Raw genomic sequence first — 21347 nt, forward strand, 5'->3', positions numbered from 1 at the left:
CCAAAAGCTTGCTAAGAACTTTTTTCCAGCTACTCAGTTGATCTAATAAAAGATATCACATCTATCCAAAAAACCTTGCCTGCCTGTGTCCTTAGACCAACAAAGGCTACAACCAAAATCTCTCAAACTAGACTTTCATTCATGCATAGGGACACCCTTTGTAAGAATATGCCACAGGATTGGTTCCATTAATTATTTACACTTCAGATCTTTTGCTTTATGTAGGGCTACTTCTATTTCCTATTTTTCTTTTGTAATAACAAAATCTGCTTTATCCTTCCTTCCATTTTGGTGAATCACTTCACCACTTCTGTTTGCTAATGAATGCGGAAAGATGCTGTGCAGTAGAATTAAAAACAGATGTGGGGTGGAAAATTTTTCTGCAGAAACTTGTCTGCCCCTCATCTCTGCCTTTATCGAAAGAGAATGTGGTTCAAGTAGTCCTGAATCAGGTTTGCCTCAGTCTGACTCTGAAATGGAACTAATGAGTTCCATTAGTAATGAGTGCAAGTGATCCTACGGATAGTGACAGTGAAACTGGAGGTACTGCAATGATCTCAGTGGAAGAGAGTTACACTCTGTTGAAGTAGATGACTGGACAACCATGGCATATCACGTGCAGTTCTTTGGGTGTGCTAAAATGAGTGTGCCAACAGTTTTCAGTACCTTCATTTTTTTTCTTAAATTTAAACAAACAATGTCAGGGAAGTACGTGCTATTGTATATTGTCTTTACATTTTTACAAGTATTCCAGTAAAAATAATTTCATTCCAAATAAAGCTTTGAATTTCTTTGAATATAACATTTAGACCACCATTAAGTAAGCTGTATTTAATTTTTCCCTAATATTTCAGTTCAAATACTTGTGGCTAGTGGGACATAAAATTAACATGGTAGTACTTTTTGAGCTTTATTTGACTTATATTTAGTAAACAAACATGCTAAATCAGATCACGCTCTATTTAGGGCATTGGAACTTTTTCCAGAAAATTTTCCAATTCAGAATTTTCTGGAAAACCCACATCTTTGATTAAAAATTCACACAATGGTTTTCTTTCTTTTAGCAGCTACTCTCTTCAGTCAGCCCACTGATGCAGCCAGCTAAATGGCTGAAATATGGTTTGGAAAACATTGAGATTTTTTTTCTCTAATGAGATTTAAACAGAGATTTGCCCCAATGTTTGTTAATATAATTTCTAAAAATAGCTTGTCAAATTTCTGTTGCCTTGGAAGAACTCTGCTGCTGGCCTGAGCTTAAAGGGCAGAGCTGAGTCTTCTAGCAACAACCCTGGACTGTCTCCAAATTAATCAGAGAAGTGGACCCCATTTGTGATGAATGAAGAAAGAAGCAAATAATAAAAGATTATCAGGTGAGAAATTCTCATTCAGAGCAAAGCAAGTTATCCCACTGCAGCATGGAAATCTCAATAAAAATGAAATAAGTAGTAATTTTTTGTTTAAATTTTTTTTTAAATCATCAAATCAGGGATATGAATTCCAGTGCAGCTGGAAGACTGAACAGCCTGCAGCCACTTTCATTCCAATCAAGATTTCTGGTGAACTTTAATCAGTACAGCTTTAATCTCAACTCCTGCCAAAAGTAATAACTAGCACATAGTAATCTACTGAAAAAGGTAGGTAAAAATTAAACATGGTTCTCTGAATGTAATTTTAAATGGTTCTCATCCCTCTGCATTACCTGTGGCAGGTTAGGCCATTTTTGGGCAACAGACCCTACAGCTGTGCAACAGGGTTGTTTGTGTAATTCGGGAATAGCTTAGACAAGCGCTTATATGAGATGGTTTGAATAGGCATGATCCTGTCTTGACCGGGGGTTGGACTAGATCAGTGTTTTTCAACCAAGGTGCTCTGTTTCACAAGATAAACTCAGAGATTTCAAATAGGAATCCATAGTGTCAAAAAGCTTTCTGACCTGTTGTGGTTTTTCTGACTACTTTGCAACAAGGAAGTGCCCTATCATTTTTCTGTAGTCAAAAAACAAGTGAAAACTAAGAGCTGGCATTTTCTAAGGGGTGCCTTGAGTCTAATAAGGGGTGCCTTGAATCTAAAAAGGTTAAGAACCACTGGATTAGATTATGCCCTGAGGTCCCTTCTACCCCTACTTTTCTTTGATTCTATGTAAATTGTATTAAGGAGACATGAACCCCTGACTCCTAGCAAGCTGAAAAGTGTCAGTTTTTCCTGCCATATTTTGAGTACCCTGAGGCTGCAGACAGATGTTCATTTAAAGGTGCAATGGGCTCTGATCCCAACAATTGTGCCTCCTACCATATGTGCATGAGAAGACGTGATTTTGGGATCAGGGATCAGATCTCAATCATGCCCTACTTGAGCGTGCAGGTGGAGCTCAGGATCACAATCATGGGCTCCCCTGCAACAGCAAATTGAAAGCTGGACACCTAGACAATCAGCTGATTGTCAAGTGGCTCTGGCACGACATTAGGGTTTCAGTTGGCCCCAGTGCAAACCCTGGAGCTAGCCAGTGATCAGCTGATGATCAGCTGGCTCTGGCGACTGCACTGGGTCCAGTTTGAGCCCCAGTGTGGTCCCAGAGAGAGCCAACTATCAGCTGATTGTTGGCTGGGGCCAGTTGGAGACCCCAGTGCAGTCTTAACCTTGCCAAATATTCAACTTAAGGCACAATGGAAAGGAACAATAAAAATATTACATGTTTTTGTGTACAATTTTTGTGCCTGGTTTCTTTTTTTCTGGCACCACTAATTCCCTGAATGTCTGGCCACGTTACTATCTAAAATGTGATTAACAGATTAATCACATTTTAAGTATAAGTTTCCACAGCATTCTTCCATTTGCCACACAAAAGAACTGCAGTTCCAATCAGTTGGCTGACTGCAACCTCCTCAGTATCAGGAGCATTTTCTCAAAAGTTCCTGGCCTTTGTGGGCAGTTGTCCAATTATGTTTGATTACTGTAGTCTACGGACATGGGTAGACAGTTATTTGCAGGCCACATAGGGAGTTTTGCTGAGCAGTTGCAGGGCAGGTTAGCACCTCTGCCCCTGCACAACAACTCACCAGAACTCCTTATGCGGGATGGGGCCATGGGTGGGTAGGGAATGGCATTCCAGAGCAGGATGGGTGGGTGAGAGCAGAATCAGGGGGCAAGGTTCAGTGACAGCACTGGGCTGGGGCTGGGCTGAGCCAGAGTTATGATCTGTTGCCTGCACACCCCTGAGATGGGCATTGGTTTCGTGGGCATGACCATGCAGGGAGCAGATTGCAGCTGTGCCCTGGGCCCCAGCCCTGCAATGTCATCACCTCAAGATCCTGGCCCCGGCTCTGGACACAGCTCCCCACCCGCCCAGGGCCTCATCCCATCTGCCTTGTCATGTGTCCTGCCTGCATGGCTCCTGGCTGGTCTTCATGGAGACCCTGGGATCACAGGGTGGTGACAGCTCAGGGCTGGGGCCAAGCAGTGATCCACCGCTTGTGCTCACGCACACTTGTTCGCAGAACTGGTGCCGGTTGCAGGGGTGGGCAGGCAGTGGATCATGGCTGTGCCCTGGTCCTACCCTGTGCTGTCACCACTCTAAGATCCCTGCCTTGGATGCAGCTCCCTGCCTATCTGTGGCCCCATGCACCCTGCCTGTGTGGTTCCTGGCTGGTTTCTGTGGAGACCCTGGCATCACGGAGAGGTGACAGCACAGGACTGGGGCAAAGCTGCAATCTGTTGCTCACATGCCACTGCCTGCAGAACCGGCACCCCAGCCCTACCACCGCTCCAAGATCTGGGGGTCTCCATGGAGACTGGCCAGGAACTGCATGGGCAGGGCACTTGGCCAAACAGCATGGGGCTGCAGGTGGGCAGGGAGCTGCATCCAGGGTCAGGGCTGGGATCTTGGGGAGATGACAGCAGAGGTCTGGGGCCCAGGGCACAACTGCAATCCATTCCCTGCATGGCCCTGCCCATGAAACAAGAGCCCATCTCTGGGGCATTCAGACAGAAGCTCATAGCTTTGTCTCAGCCCAGCACAGGGCTAGGCCAGAGCCGTGATCCATTCCTCATGTGCTTCTGCAAATGGAACCCATACCCATCACAGGTGTGTGTGGGCAGTGGGTTGCAGCTGCCCTGGCCCCACACTGTCACTGCCCCAAGATCCCAGGGTCTCCCTGACTCCACCAGCCCATCTTGCTCCCAGACATTGTTTCCCACTTGCCCATGGCCCCATCCCAGCTGCCCAGCCAAGTGCCTCTGCGGGTCCTGCCCCTGGTGGTGGGTGCAGGACAAACAGGCCAGAGTACTTGGGCAGCAGGGCTAGGGCTGGTGGCAGTGGCTGCCGGGATGCTGGGAAGTAGAGTATGGCTTCCATGCTGCCCCAACCCCATAGTACACCTGGGGATAGCAGAACTTGCTGCATATGCCACAGGCTGGGTTGACACGCTGGTGCCTGGGCTGGGTGTGACTAAGGGATTGCTGTGGGCTGGACAAAATCCCTTAGTGGGCTGGATATGGCCTATGGGCTGCATTTTTCCCACCCCTGCTCCAGCAGCATTTCATTTCCAAGCTGTTCTGGAAATGCCCTTCAAGAGGAGACAGGAGATGATAATTCCTTAATATGGAAGAGAAAAATGAATGTGAACTGCCTGCTGCAACTTGTACTTGTTGACATGTGCTGCTTTGGGTGGGGAGGGTCTAGGGAAGGTTGGCCAAGGCCCTTACCAAATCCAGCTCCAATGTTTACAGTCAGGGGGACTGAAGAGAAAGCTTGTCACTTCTGCGCTCCAAGTTAAAATCTATCTTCATGGTTTACATCTAGTTTTTCTAAGTGAAGAGACACTTTAAAAGTATAAGTGAGGGGTCCTATCATGTAGCATGAAAGCATCATAGAAATTAAATTTCATAAAAGTTCTTACATCCAGGATATCACTAAGATAAGGGTGGTTCCTATGCAGGAAATTAGGAAAACAATCCAGATTTGCAGAATTCCTGAAAAAATGAAAAAAACAAACAAACCCATTAATAATAGAAAAGAGCACGTAAATATGCTTCTTATTCCCTCTTGTCTAAGTGTGCAGACAGATACGATGTTTGAAAGGTTTCAAAGTCTATCAGGTTTTAAGTGTTTAAAAAAATGAAGCCACTGGACAGTCACGCAGCTCCCCTCAGACCCCCACAGCTCCAGCACTTTAAAATCAATGCAGTTGCATTCAGTGATGTGCTCTACAAGGGAGCAGGAGAGTGGAGCCAATGTCAGTAAATCTCTCATGTTTGCTCTGCCTCTGCTCTCCCAGAATATCCATCAGCTGGAACTGGAAGACTGGAGACCCTGTGTTTCCTCAGCTGGAACTTGGAGACCCTAAGCCCCTCTGCCAGAACTGGGAGACCAGATGGGGAAAGGTACATGGAGACAGGGGGCTGGAGACAAGGAATCCCAGTTACAGTGGGGGTAATGCAGGGTGTCCAGTCTGGTTTTCATGTTGGGGTGGACACAGGGCCTTCCAGTTCCAGAAGGGGGATACAAGGGGCTCCTGGATCCAGTGGTGCTCTGAGTACCCAGAGTGCTGGGAGTACACAGTGCTCTGAGTGCCAAGAAAGCCATGAACCTGTGGAACACCTGCAGACGACAGAGTGCCAGGAGCAGTAGCACCCTGAGTTTCCAGAGTGCTTGAACTGGTGGTACCTGCAGTAACCAAAGTGCTGGGATGCCCACAGTGACCAAAATGTCACAAGCCACAACACCCTGAGTGTCCAGAGCACCCTGAGCTCTGTAGCAGTGGCACCTTAAGTGACCAGAGAGCTAGGATCCCACAAAATGAAATGCCCACAGCAGCCAGAGTGCCGGGAGCCTCTGGGATGTCAGCAGCAGTCAAGGTACAGGGAGGAAGGAGAGGAGGAGCACTGCATTGTGGGCTGTCTAAAGGACTAACCTAACATACAACGTGTTCCCCAAGGAAAGAGTGAAAAATAACACCCACTCCTTCCAGAAATGTTTTTGTCCTGCTTTGGAGCTTTTTATCCCACAAGCTATTCCACATGTACTTTGTACTCTAGCCACCTGAAATGTTTCAAATGTTGTATGTCTGTCCCTAGCATATGGACCTAGATGCTGTACTGGCACAACCAAAAGAATAACTTCTAAGGATTCATCCAGAATGGGGAGTGGTAGAAGGCTACACTACAACATTCACCCAATGTTTGTTAGTTCATAAAAATAAACAAAACTATCAATGTTTCATTTGAACGCATTTCAACAAGCCATAAGGATTCGCTCTTATGTTGTGCTTTCTTCCCATCAGTGCTACAGCATAGACCAGGTAATTGCAAGACAAGTCTCTTTTGCCTCTGCTCTTTACAATCATCTCCACTAGTCCAAAGTGAGTACAAATCATTTCCTTTCTCATGGACCTCATCTACACAAGATGTTTACTGTGCAATAGGCTAATTAGCTGTGCAGTAAATGACTTGGCGTCTAGATGTGTGCCCCTATTAGGCTAAAGTAAACTAATTTAGCCTGCAGCAGCACATGTATAGACACTGCACTGACTGGCTGGGGCAACAGGGTGTTTCAGTGTGGGGGCTGCCTGCTGGCTAGCCCCACACTGAAGTATCCTCAGCACACTGAGCCAGGGGCAGTAGCCCTGGGCTGGCAGGCTGACCCCCTGGGCCCCTGCCTGCCAGGGCTGCTCTGACTTGGCTCAGTATGCTGCGGTCCTGCGTGCACATGCAAACAGTATGCCTGGGAGCAATACATTCCAGAGTTTATTTGCTTTGCATTAATAGCACATGTAGATGTACCCATGCAATTTCATTTTACACCCTCTTTGCACTTGGTTGGGAGCAAGTATCCTGTTATGCCCCCATATCCCTTACATGAACCTGTAGGCAGTGATATTGGGTGACACCACTTAAGTCTGGTGAGGAGGAGAGATTTCTGAGGTCTCATTCTCATGATAAAAAACATACAAAAATTAAGAGACCAGCAGTTCCATTCTGCTTTTAACCATTTATGTCAGTGACAATCTAGCTAATGATTTCTTTTATAGACATGAACTTACTGTGACACTCTCTTTCAGTTTTGGCTCCTCTTCTATCACTGGTCTGTTTTCTTGGACAGTTTTTGCATGCAGTCTGCCCATATTGTTTATTATAGGAGCCAGATGCACAGAGTATACATATGGTATCATAATTTGCACTAAATCTACCAGGAGGGCATGTTACTGTTAAAAGGGGGGAAAAAATGGGAGATGGGGGGAAAGAAAGGTAAAATAAAATGCATGCAGTAGTTTGGTTTTTTTTAAATAGTTATTATTATTGGCCTGATTTAAATGTTACTTTTACTGACGTAGCTCTGTTTACTTCTGTGTAATACCCCTGATATAAGATGAAGAAAATGAGGGCAGAATCAATCCCTTTACATTACATGAAAACAATAACATTTGCTTGTTTGTGCATTTGGAGCCAAGTCAGGAGGTTTTCATTCCTATTTTACTCAGTTTTCACTTAGACAAAAAATCATGCAGTAGAAATGCAGCCTGCAGGAGTAAGAATGGAGTGAGAACCTTCCACAGTCTGACTCTTAGGCTGTAAACAGACATTGCATTTGAGGCACATCTGAGGATGGTCAGGCATTAGCACACACCATAGGCGGTGAAAGGCAAGGGCTAAGGGGGATTAGCCCCCTCAAATGCAAGCAGTCCAGGCACGGGCTCCAGGCAGCTGCAGCAGGGGGAGGCAGGGAGGGACGCACACAGACAAAGACAAGCAGCTGGAGCTTGCAGGTGGCCAGGAGCTCAGCTTGTCTCAGCTATGGGTGGAGCAGTGCCCAGCTGAGTGGGGAAATGTGTGGACAGAAAGGGGTGCAGGGGATAGGAGTGTGGGGGGGGCAGATCAAGGCCCCTATGGTGGGGGGAGGTGAATGGGGCCCTGAGGAGGGTTGTGGGACACTCGCTGCCCGGGAGGCTCATCCGGGGGCAGGTCCTGTCACTGCCTGCCCCACTGGGGCAGGCACAGAAAATACGTTCCCCCTCCCACAATCTGTGCTGTGTGTGGGGCAGAGATGGCTGCTGCTGAGAGCTGAGCTCAGTGCCTTGGGAGCTGCGCAATACCATGTACCTCCCATTGCTGGCCAGATGGCACAGCCAGCATGCAGGAGGCACGTGGCGTTGCGTGGCTGCTGGGGCACCGTTAGCGGGGTGCAGAGTTCAGCCTTCAGTGGCAGCTGCTTCCACCCCACACACAGATTGGAGGGGCACCTGTCCACCTGTGCCTGCCTTGGGGGTGCACACAGTGGCAGGAATCCCCGCCCCCCACAGCTTTCAATGAGCCACCCAAGCAGCGAGCGTCCCACAACCTGTCCCAGCCCTGGGGCCCATTCACCCCAGCCCCTGCCCCTGTCTCTGCCCCACTCCCTCCCACTCCCTCCCTCACTGAAGGGGCCTCAATCTGCACCCCACACCTTTTCCCCACAACAGACTTACTTGCTGGGGGGGGAGGGTGGAGCCAGCACTCAAGCCCCCCAAATCAGTTTTTTTCCTTTGCCTATAGCATACACTGTCTAGAGAAGCTGTGGGATCTCTGTCCCTGGAAATTTTCAAGAGCACTTTAGACAGACACCTGGCTAGGATGGTTTAGTCATGGATTATCTTGTCTTGAGCAGGAGGCTAGACTCAATGAACTCATGAGGTCCCTTTCAGCTTTACTTTTCTATGTTCCAATGATTATCCCAGGGTTTGACCTAGATTAAAACAGGTGTGGCTTAGTCATTTAGGGCCCTGGCACATATTACATATATGGCACAAATACAATGTTAATTGCACCATAAATGGCAATGGTGTTACACATTCACACAACTGAAGTCACCATAAAATGACAAACCAGCCATAAACATGTTCCACGTGTAATGGAGTTGGTCAACAGCTACTTTGCTTTGGTCTTCACAAAAAAATTAGATGCAAGCAGATGGCTAAAAAGGATTATGTGGACAAGGAAGGGGTGAGGATGATGGACATGGGCCGGCAATGCGGACAGGCAGTAAGGAAGGCCAACCTCACCATGGCATGCATCCACAGATGCATCTCGAGCAGGTCCAAGGAGGTGATCCTTCCCCTCGATGCGGCACTGGTCAGGCCGCAGCTGGAGTATTGTGTCCAATTCTGGGCACCGCACTTCAAGAGGGATGTCGACAGCATGGAGAGGGTCCAGAGGAGGGCCACTCGTATGATCAGGGGACAACAGGGCAGGCCCTATGAGGAGAGGCTGCAGGACCTGAACCTGTTCAGCCTCCAAAAGAGAAGGCTGAGGGGGGATTTTGTGGCCTGTTATAAACTAGTCAGGGGGGATCAGCAGGCATTGGGGGAGTCCCTGTTCCCCCGAGCACCGCCAGGAGTGACCAGGAATAACGGTCACAAGCTGGCAGAGGGTAGGTTTAGGTTAGATATCAGGAGCCGCTACTTCACAGTCAGGGCGGCTAGGGTCTGGAACCAGCTTCCAAGAGAAATGGTGCAGGCTCCTACCCTGGGGTTGTGTAAGAGGAGGTTAGATGAACATCTTGCTGGGGTCATTTGACCCCAGTATTCTTTCCTGCCATGGCAGGGGGTCGGACTAGATGATCTGCTCAGGTCCCTTCCGACCCTACAAACTATGAAACTATGACATGATAATGAAAGAAACATCCAGAGAGCTTTTGATCAATTTGAATGAATTAAAGTCAGCAGAGTTGATTAACTTCATCCCAGGGTACTGAAGTATCTGACAGAATGCCCTAGGTCAGGGGTGGGCAAAATGATAGATCCAACTGGTGACTAGACTCCATTTCCCAGCAGCCCCAGCTTGTGTCACTGTGGCTGTTTTTCACGAAGACCCCAGTCGCAGTGGCGCGGTGACAAGATGGGGTCAGGGTTTCCATGGATACCAAGCCCAGCAGTGTTAGCAGGGCACGTGTCTGGGAAGAGAACTGCTCCTGGCTGGGGCTTAGATCTTGCAGTAGTGACAGCGTGGTCTGGAGCCAGGGCAGAGCTGTGATCTGCTGCCTGCACACCCCCAGCACCCCTTTTCCCCCTCCCAGATCTCAGGGGTGTGGGCAATGGATCGCAGCTCTGCCCTCACTCCAGACCATGCTGTCATTGCTGCAAGATCCCACCCTGGAGCAGGTCCCCATCCAGCCACACGTCCTGCCAGTGCTGCTGGAGCTGGTCTCCAGGGAAACCCTGGTCCTGTGTTGTCACAGCACCACTGTTACTTGGGTCTTGATGGAAAGCAGCTGTAGTGATGTGGGCAGGGGCTGCTGGGAAATGGAGTCCACCGTGGGCCTAATCTGGTCTGTGGGCTGGACTTTGCCTGCCCCTGCCCTAAGCTATTATATTTACTATGTGGTGGGGAAAGAGTGAGGTATCAGAGGACTGGAAAAGGAGGAATATATAGTTTCTTTAAAAAGGCAAAAAGAGGGACCTGGAGAATTATAGATTGGGTAGCCTGTCTTCAATACTTGGGAAGTTCCTGGAGCAAATTATAAACAAGTTCATTTGTAAGCATCTGTAGAAGGAAAAGCTGATCATAAACAGCCAGCATGATTTTGCTAAGAATCAATCATGTCAAACAAATGTGATTTCTTTCTTTGACAAACTAAATAGTTAAGTGGTTGAAGGAAATGCGGTGGATATAGTGTACTTGGATTTCAGTACAGCTCTTGACAAAGTCCCATATGGTCTTCTCAAAAAAACTGGAGAAATGGGACTTGAGAAAACTACAAGGTAAATAGACAATTATCTTAATAGCAAAGTGTTATTATAAATGGATCCATGTCAGAATGGCAGGAGGTTTCAAGTGGAGTCCCACAGGGCTCTATCTTGGGTCTGGTGCTATCCAATGTTTTTATTATTTTTTTGAATGTGAGAATAGAAAGCCCCCTGTGCAAATCTGCAGAAATGAAACTGGGAAAGACTGCTGTGAAAGACCAGAATAGGATTCAAAAGGATCTTGATAGCTAGCGACAACAGGATGAAGTTCAATTCTGACAATGCAAAGTGCTACACCTAGGGAAGAATAATTAAAAGCACAAGTACAGAACAGGTAATAAGTTATAACTGATCAGATAGCAGTACTTGGGGTCTTGGTGGATCATAGACTCAACATGAGATAACTATGTGATGCAGCTGTGAAAAAAGTAAATGAGATTTCAGGCTGCATCCACAGGAGTGATTAGGTTCAAGTCACAAGAGGTGATAGTGCCACTCTGCGCTGGGTAGGCATTCTAAAGGATTGTGTCCAGTTCTGTGCTCCATGTTTTAAAAAGGGCAGGTGATGTTAGAGGAGGTTCAAAAGCAGGCATCAAAATGGTAAAGGACTTGGAAAGGAAGCCACAAAAGGACAGGTTGAGAGAAATAAACGTATTCTAGAAAAGACACTTAAGAGGGAACTTGATCGCAATCTTCAAATATTTAAAGAGCTGCCATAAAGATGATGGAAACCAGCTGTTCTCTCATGCTGCTGACAGGTCAAGCAGGAAACACTTGAAATTGCAGCGAAGTAACTCTAGCTTCAATATCAGGAAAAAAGTCTTCACTGTTAGATCAGTGAGGCAATGGAACCGACTGCTTAGGGAAATTGTGGTATCTACTCCCTTGGAGGTTTTTAAAAAAAGTAGCAGATGTCTGGAACAGGTTATGAAGAGCTTAGAGATCATGAGAAGAATTATGCAGTCCAAAGCAAGTGGCAATTGGAAGACTGTGATCACTCAGCAACAGGAGAATAAGGAAGAGCTCCACAACCAGCTTGGTTATGAAACAGAATTTAAGAGTTGGGGCCCATTTACAGAGAGAACAATGTCAGAAACGGGTGTTCTGGCTCTCAGGGGGTGTGGTATGCAGAGCTGTGTTTCTGGTTCCCAGGTTGCAATGTAGAGTGGAGGCGTTTGTGTTTCCTGTGCTTCTGGGCTTTGTTGTTTGGCCCATGGGACTGGGAATCCCCACCCCACTCTCCTGTTCTTGAGGGGTTGGGTTGTAGCCTTCCGCAGAAGCATTAGGTGTTCTCTGCAGCCAAGCCAGGGGATTTTGACTGGGGTGTACTGATACTTCTGCTGGGACTTAGAAAGCTGGTGGTTCCTGGCTAGAGGATCTTGGTCCCCTGCATAGTCGCACCAATTGCCACATTTGGGATCAGGAAGGAATTTTACCCTGTGGTCAAACTGGCATGGATTGTGCAGGTTTTTGCATTCCTTGTTGTGGAACAGTCCTCTTCTTTGGATCTCTCAAGCGTGTTTTAACAAACTACTCCTGTCCTTGCAGTGGCAGGATATTGGCAGTGCTTTCATTCTCCTCCTCCACCTGTGGTAAGTTATAGGGTGTTTCTGACATTTTGGGTATTATGTAGTTATATGTGAGTGCAGTTTCTGAAAAGAAATAATGGTTTAGGTAGGAATTATCCTGGCTTGAGCAGGGAGTTAGACTAGATGACATCTTGAGGTTCCTTCCAGCCTTACTTTTCTCTGTTTCTAAAACTCAGGTGAGTGCTGTACTAAGAACCATGAGATATATCCTCAGATATCCAGTCACCTCTCACAACTGAGCTCAGCATCAATATGGATTCTAGACTGGACTGTAGGGTGATTGCTCCCACAAAAGTGCTGATGTACTCTTGAAGTAGCTTTTCAAAACAGCTTATTCAAGGGTCCCTATACAAAGTTTCCAACATACATAATCTGCTCTGTTTCATGTTCTGTCTATTTAAAAACAAAACAAATCCATTCCTTTCTTTAACAAGTTTAATGACTGTAGAAAAATTCAGATTTGTAATCTCCACCTTTTTTCCACACAAGGCTAAAAATGTATTTTTAATGTGCATTTGTCAATGCATTTTAAAATCCTAGTAGAAACAGGGCAATTTCTATTTTAATGTGTTCTTTTTGATTATGTAGAGGATGAGTTTCTCTGCAGGATTCACCTTGACAAGCTAACATGGGTCAAAGTACAAATTGTCCTATTATGTAAAAACATGATAGATAAAATATGCTGTGTAATGCAATTAAAAAGATTTTTTTCCTCCAGTGGCAGACAAGCCTCAGAGACTGAAGATCTCTGTTCACATCACTGTCTTGCAGTCTGGTATACAGAAACATAATGCCAGTTATCAAGATATTTACATTTGTAGATGATGGGAGAGAGGGTAAGAACAAAACTATTACAGTTTTTTTGAGACAAGTACTTACGTATTTGTTTACAAACAAATCCTGCACACTTACCACAGCATCCTGGACACATTGTACTATTGTTTATATTTTTACCAAATCCTGGTTTGCAGTGGTCCATCTTTATACCACTAAGGGAGCCAGAAATATAATGTATCTGTTGACTGTGGTGTTGTACAATATTTTGGGATTCAAAGAACTGTTTAATCCTGGCATATGCCTAAAAATAAAGAACCAGCAAGAAGAATTCAGTTTCCAAATTTCAAACAATGGACCATAGAATGAGAAAGCATAGGTGGCAGCACTATTTCAAGCTTGTTTCTGAGGACCCAGTTCTAGGCTGGGAATATACTGTATTTACTTGGATATAAGATAACCCTGACTATATGATGACCCCCAATAATTAGATTCTATGTATGGAAAATGTATAAATTTGATATAATTTTCCAGGTATAGAATCTAATTGTTGGAAGTTTATCTTGAATTTGTCCCCCTCCCATTGCTACAACAGGGAAAATAAATCTGGGAGGGTCAGATAGCCCCTTTGCCCTCAGCCCGCCTCAACTTCTTCCTCCTGTAGCTCCCCCACCATTGCTGTCAGACCTTGCTTTCCCTGAACACATGGAAGTGACAAATAAATTTGGAAAACCTGACCTTGAAATAAACATTGCTGCAGCTATTTGCATATAGTACCCATAGACTTAGTTCACCCAGAAATGATGCATTTTACTTTGTTTGAAACTGCTTCAAGTTTTACCACAGGTACTCCATAAACACACTTTTAAACAGCACTTTAACACCTGCTTAGGGAGGGTATAAACTTTTTTTTTTAAAAACAAAAATACCCAAATCCCATTTAGCTCTTTCTTCCTTTGCCCTCCCCTTGTCCTTTAAAAACATAGTTAAGTATGTATCCTGTTCCTGGAAACAAGCTCTTCTCTGACTTCCCCTCTCATTTTTTAGGTATTTCATTTTACATCTTTTCGGGACATGAACCCTTCCCCCCTTGAGTATTTTTTCTACAAATGTCGGGATCCATTTACATTTTCACCTGGCGTAGGTCTAGCTTTAAGTGTTGTTTGACAGACCACTCTTTATATAGACCAGCAAGTTTCTTACTGTCCACAATAAATTTTTTAAACTTATTACCAGTGGCAACGCATAGAGGGTGCACGGGGGTGTATGTGCACTCCCTGAGAGCACTGGTACACCCCTGACAGGCTGCGCTCCCTGCTTAAGTGATAGGCGGGGGGGCAGGCAGGAGTGCTGGTGCCCCTTCTGCCAACCAGGGAGTGGGAGCACCTGATGTAGTGCCGTGGCTGCTTCCGGGAGCGCCGCAACTGCCTCCTGGTCAGTGAGTTTTGCCGCAGGGGGAATCCCTCCCCCACGGTCAGCGGGATTGGCTGTGGGGACCCCCCCGCCCATCATTGCTGACTGGTCACTGCAGGACATGTTCCCCCCCCAACTAAGGTGGCACCAGTTGCTCATGATTATTATCACCTTCTGTCCTCTGCATGTTCCATTTTATTCCACTTCTGATGTCTGCACCACAGCATTTCAGCTGTCACCTGTTATTAGCTGGTATAGTTGCTTTATCCTTCCCCGTACCCTTTGTGCAAAGGCACATTCCCAAACCAAGTGTTTTTGCATTTCTTCCCTGGTACACATATCGTTTGAACACTTCACAGTCCAGGAGAGCTGCCAGTGATGTTGCATCTCACAAACTGGCAGTATTCAGTGTGCCAGCATCCAGCTTAGCTCTTGGTGCTCTTTTAGAAAGTCTTTTTCACACATCTCCTTCCAGATAGTGTCTGCTTTCTCTGCAGAGAGTTCCCAATCAAAGCTGTTCTATTTTGTGCACGCATCTTTTGTTGGATCTTGCAATGGTCTTTCATTTCCTCTGGCAATATCTGCTGTAAATTAAATTGGCTCTGGAAAGCTTCTACTGCCAGATACCATTTAGGTAGCTGCCGTACCCATGGCTGTGTGAATGGGCAGTCTTGTATTCCCCATTTCCTCCATAGTCATCCTCCAAAGTATCTGACAAAGCATGCTGCTTTGGGCTCCCCTCCCACCACTAAATTACAATACAGGCTTAAGTACTTGGCCATTATGAACAAAAACACATCTGGGAAGTCTCCCCCTCCATATTTATTCTGTCTGTATAATATGTCCCATGCCAGTCTCTCCTGTTGTGACCCCCAGAAGTACACACACACATGCTCCTCTGCATTGCATAAGCTGTACTCCATGTTGGGGGGAACAGCAATCCTGTATGTAAAATCATGGGCAAGATCATGGCTTTTAGCAGCCTCACCTTTCCCTCTAGGTTTATCTTCTGCTCACTCCAGAATCCCAGCTTTTGCTTTACCCTCACAGTAGTTTTCTGTCACACCTCCCTCCCTCTAAGCTCTGAACTGAAATATACTCCCGGTACCTGTATCCCTTTTTTTACCATCTTGACCCCATTCCTGACAGATGCCCCATCTCCTGCATACCATACTCTTTGCAATGTTGAGTTTTACCCTTGCCACTTCCTTGTAAAGCTGAGAATGCTTTGTCACTTTCCTGGTGGACCTTTGGTCCCTACATAGCATGTTTATATCATAGAATCATTGAAAATTAAGGTTGGAAAGGACCTCAGGAGGCATCTAGTCCACCCCCCTGCTCAAAGCAGGACCAGCCCCAACTAGATCATCCCAACCAAAGCTCTGTCTAGTGGGGTCTTAGACATTTCCCAGAATAGAGTTTCCACAATCTCTCTGGGTAACCTGTTCCAATGTTTTACTACTCCTAGTGAGAAAACTCTTCTTTATATCTAACCTAAACTTCCCTTGCTGCAACTTGAGACTGTTGCTCCTTGTTCTATCATCTGCCACCATTGTGAACAGTTTAGGTCCATCCTCTTTTGAACCCCGCTTCAGGTAGTTGAAGGTTGCTATTAAATCTCCCGTCAGTCTTCTGTTCTCTAGACTAAATAAGCCCAGTTCCCTCAGCCTGTCCTCACAAGTCATGTGCCCCAGCCCCCTCACTATTTTTGTTGCCCTTTGCTGGACTCTCTAATTTGCCCACATCCTTGCTGTAGTTGGGGGCCCAAAACTGAACACAGTATTCCAGGTGTGGCCTCACCAGTGCTGAATAGAGGGGAATAATCACTTCCCTTGACCTAATGGCAATGCACCTACCAATGCAGCCCAGTATGTCATTAGCATTCTTAGCAAGAAGGGCACACTGCTGGCTCATACTGAGCTTATTGTCCATTACAACCCCCAGGTCCTTTTCTGCAGAGCTGCTACCCAGCCAGTCAGCCTCCAGCCTGTACTGGTGCATGGGGTTGTTCTGTTCTAAGTGAAGGACTTCACACTTGTCCTTGTTGAACTTCATGACGTTCCTTTTGGCCCAATCCTCCAATTTGTCTAGATCACTCTGAATGCTAGCCCTACCCTCCAGTATACCTACTACTCCCCCCAGTTTGATGTCATCTTGGTGTCAAGTGCATTGTGTATATGTCATCCATGTACAGGATGTGCTTCCTTTTCTTCCTGATATTTGGACTCCTACCACACTGGAATAATTCTGTGTTCATTCTGCTAGTGGTTCTATTACACAGATGAAGAGTAGTGGAGACAGGGGGCACCGCTGCCTCACTCCTGATGTCACTTCTTCAGCCAGTCAAGAAATCCTTCAGGGATCCTCAGTTTTCCCAGCATCAGCATAGGAATTAATGGTTGACACTATCAAAGACTTTCACCAGGTCTGTGTTTAATACTGCCAGGTTTAGGATCCTTTTTTGGCAGTTTCTCCAATTACTTTTTTTAGTCTGTTCACTATCACTTTGGCTAGGAGTTTGTAGTCAAAGTTTAACAAAGTTATTACAAAGTTATTGGTTTCCAGTTCTTTATCTGGGTTTTGTCCCTGTCACGGATGGCCCCGCGAGCGGCCGTGAGCTCGCGAGCGCCCCTTTGCCGTGCCAATTAGGGTGATCTGACACCCTCTACTCGCCCGCCACGTCTTAGATCTTATTGGTTCAGTATGGGAGGCTGCCTACTCGCACCTAACGGCGCCGCAATGGTATCACTACCGCTCCAAAGTGGGGTCCTCTCCCCCAGCCTTATGGGCAAATGCGTGCCTCCAAAACCTCCCCTTTAGCACGCCCCAAGCCTCGCAGCTGTCCCGGGGGACGTTGTCTGGTCCCCTTCCTGTTCTGCGCCCTCTCCGGGGCCTCGCCCTCTCCGGGGCCTGTACCGCGCTCACCGCGCCGCGCCCTCTGCGGGCCTCGCCCTCTCTGGGGCCTGTGTACCGCGCTCTCCGCGCCGCGCCCTCTGCGGGCCTCGCCCTCTCTGGGGCCTGTGTACCGCGCTCTCCGCGCCGCGCCCTCTGCGGGCCTCGCCCTCTCTGGGGCCGGTGTACCGCGCTCCCCGCGCCGCGCCCTCTGCGGGCCTCGCCCTCTCTGGGGCCTGTACCGCGCTCTCCGCACTTGGGGCTCAGGTGGCCGTAGCCGTGCCTGGCCCCCTTGACCCTTTCTTGGGTCTTTTGCCCCACTGGGCAAAGTGCACCGTGCTCACCGCACTGCGCCCTCTCCGGGCCTCGCCCTCTCTGGGGCCTGTACCGCGCTCTCCGCGCTGCGCGCCTCCCGCGCTTGGGGCTCAGGTGGCCGTAGCCGTGCCTGGCCCCCTTGACCCTTTCCTTGGGTCCTTTCTCGTCACCCTTCCGGGCCGGGGTCCAACCCCGTGCTCTGTGCCACTCCGGCACCACCGTTGTGCCCCCCTGGCACCGTGCCCCTACTGGGCACCCGGAGCCCCCAAACTGCTGGGGAGCCCCGCTGAGGCCTCCTCACTCCCCTACAGCCTCACCCGGTCCTCCCGGTGTAAACTGTAACTCAAAGTTAAGCCCTCTGGCTCCAACCTAAACCGAGGCTCCACACGCCTAACGATACCTCCAAGCCCTGCCAGGGCTCTCAGTCCTACCTGCAGTCAGGGTGATCTTGTTCCCTGCATCATCGCAGCCTGTTAGTGGGGTAAGGCTGCCCCCCTAGCCTCAGGCTGCTCAGCTCAGCCGCAGAGCTCCTGCTCCTGCGGCAGCCAGAAGGGAACTGCTCCCTAGGCTTTGGCCTAGCTGTTTATAAGGGCCTGGCCCTGCCCCTCTCTGGGCCACATGACCTGCCTGGTTGCCCTAGCAACCCCCATCTGTGTTGCTTCAGGCCTCTCCTCTTCCTGGTCTCTCCTTAGGAGCGGGGCGCGGGAGTGCCCCGCGACAGTCCCCTTTCTTGAATATCAGGGTTACTATTCCTTCTTTCATGCTTTTCAGGAGTGTTCATTCTCTTCTCTCATTGCAGTCTTCAGTCAGGTCTGTTCCCAGTCGACCCCAGAAAGTTGCATAGAATTCTTTCGGCAGTCCATCTTTTCTTAGTGTTTTCCCATTTTTAAAACTTTTCAGGGTGTCCCAGACTTCCTGCACCTTCAATCTTCTTCCTTCTGCCTCCTTCCTGTTGTCGGCCTTCTGTTAGCTTCTTTTGCAGTTATTCCAGGCAGATCTGTCTGGCCTCTTGCTCTACCTCTCTCTCTCTCTCTCTCTCTCTCTGTATAGTTCCTGGTAAAAATCTTTCACTATTCACAGTATGGTTTTGTTAAAAGAAGACCCCAGCCAGAGGTATGACCTAGTGGCAGCCTTCAGAAGCTTTACCAGGCCAACTGCCCCAAGGCAACATGAGAGATTCTGGAGGGACCTTCAGCATTCTGCCAAATACCCCAGGGGACACCTACCTTAAAGGCATTTCCTACCTTAGACATTGCCTATTTTAAAGGCATTTCCAACCCCCAGGTGGAAGTCATCACCTTGTCAGACCCCTGACACCTGCCAATAACACAGTGGGGCTCAAAGCGAACTTCATATGGAAGGAACTAGAGGCCTGCCTGAGTAGGACAAGGGACACTGCACCCAGCAAAGATGGCATCAGACACAGCCTACTGAAGAAACAAGACCCTGGCTTTCACCTCCTGAGGCTGATCTTCAACTAGTGCAGAAAGTTCTGCTGCATACCCAGATCCTGGAAGAAAGTGATGAGGGTCCTGATTCACAGAAAGGGTGAGCCAGATGACCCCAGCAACTGGAGGTCCATCACCCTGTGCTCCACTATCTACAAGCCATACACCAGTTGCATAGCAGTCCAGATCACTGACTGGATGGTGAGCAGAAAGGCCATCAGCCTAAGCCAGAAGAGCTATCTCTGCGATGAAGGGTGGTATGAGCACAACTTTGTGCATCAGATAGCACTGGATGACACCTGGAGGGTGAGAAAACAGTGCACAGTGACATAGCTGGACATCTCCAATACCTTGTTGGAAGGCAAGACACATGACATCCCTATCTGAACTGGACACAAGAAAGGATGCCTGCTCAGACCTATCACCTTCGATGTGGCCATGGAACCACTCCTTTAAAGCAGTGGTGGAGGACCCTGGAGGGCTCAGCCTCTACAGACAGAAGCTGAGCATCTTGGCCTATACTGACAACCTCATCCTCCTCACAAGCAAGCCCAATTACTGCAAAAGATGCTGGACATCAGCTCTGAGTCAGCCAAGTAGATTGGATTCCACTTCATCGCCAAGTGCATCTCCCTACATGTTGACTGCAGGAAGAAAAGCACCATCTTGAACTCCACTGTTACAATTTAGGGCAAGCAGATGAGGCACCTGAAGGACAACAAAAACTACCTCCACCTGGGAATGCCCACCAGTCGCTGGACAAAGCAGATGCCAGAGAAAGCCATCTGTGGGATTGTGCAGGATGCCCACAAGCTGGACTCATCTGTGCTGGTCCCCTGGCAGATCACTGTGGTAAACATATTCCTCATCCCGCACTTCTTGTTCATTCTGAGAAGTTCAGTAGTCCCCAAGACTCCTCTCAAAAAAAGGTGGATGATGAGCTGATGTGGCTGCTACAGAAGTACCTGCTCCTCCCACTCAGGGCCAGCAACAAGATTTTGCATATCCCCTGCTGATAGGGAGGTTCCCCACACGGGCAACCTCTGCAACATCACAATTGTCACCCACACTTTCTGCCTCCTGATCTGTCTAGATGAGATAGTGAGCAGTGTTTTTCCCAGCACCCTGAGACAGACAGCCTGCAAGAGGATTTCCAAACAACCCACTGGCAAAGACCTGGCCACTTTCTTGAAAGGCTCACTAGAGGGTGAATTCAGCTGAAATGGTGGGATCTTTGCCTTTCTGTGGAGCTGAGCCCGCAATGCCATATGCTGCCTTGGGAAGCACATTGGCTTCACCTGGACATGTCCGAGAACTGGCAGGAGTTGGGAGCCTCACTGCTCACAGCCCCCATGCCAGATGCATTACTGTGACCCCCTGCCTGATGACCTCCCTGGAGAGGTTCCTAAAATACGCTGTCCAAGCCAAATATGGCAGAAAACTAAGGGGAAAACCTGACCAGGGTAAGGCCTTTGAGCTCAGCTCGAAGTGGTATGCAAGCAATGAATTCATGCCCAGTGGGAGCTTCATACATTTTGCAGACTGACACTTCATCCATCATGCCCAGGAAGTACCAAAGATGCAACTATGAATCAGAGACTCTCCCCTACATGCTATGTGCCTGCAAGTCCCATGCCAGAGTGCAGCAGCTCCACCACAACACCATCCAGAATTGGCTGGTGAAGGCCATCCTGGCCTCAGTTGGGACCATGTCTGTCAGCTATGCCACCCCAGGCTGAGAGCCAGTTGTGCCTGGAAATCATCATGGTGGATGAGGAGAACAAACGCATCATGATGGTCAATGTCACCATCCAGCTAGAGAACCAGTGGCAAGCCTTCATGGAAGCCATGAATAGAAGCTGGAGAAGTACCAGTCACTGGCAGACACCTTGAGAAGCTGGGGGATACAAGGTGACAGTTGAGGTGCTGATCATCAGGGTGTTCAGACCATGGGACCCTAGAAACGAGTGTCCTGTGCACCTGCCAAATATTCTGCCACTACACCAAGCTGATGATGTCTCTCAGCCTTTCCTCATATGGCCTGTTCTCTTGACCTCTGATCATGCGTGTGGCTTTCCTTTGGACTCTCTTGAGGTTCTCCATGTCCTTTTTAAAGTGTGGAGCCCAGAATTGGTTTCAGTACTCAAGCTGCAGCCTTACCAAAGCCAAATAAAATGGGAGAATGACATCTTGGGTCTTGT

At 47.9% G+C, this 21347-nt stretch overlaps 1 protein-coding gene across 1 annotated transcript in view; it reads right to left on the reverse strand.

The window, feature by feature from the left end:
- Window positions 1-21347, reverse strand: part of LOC149864327 (uncharacterized) — a 93671-nt gene that overhangs the window by 10742 nt on the left and 61582 nt on the right. Inside the window, exons 8-9 of the mRNA XM_090049431.1 lie at window positions 13217-13382; window positions 4896-4968 (exon numbers count right to left, since the gene is read on the reverse strand). The gene's annotated coding sequence lies outside the window, so the exon portion shown is untranslated. The remainder of the gene's footprint in view (window positions 1-4895; window positions 4969-13216; window positions 13383-21347) is intronic.

This window comes from Crocodylus siamensis, chromosome 5, assembly GCF_052110815.1.
Source record: "Crocodylus siamensis isolate JL-2025a chromosome 5, ASM5211081v1, whole genome shotgun sequence".
Classification (NCBI taxonomy): Eukaryota; Metazoa; Chordata; order Crocodylia; family Crocodylidae; genus Crocodylus; species Crocodylus siamensis.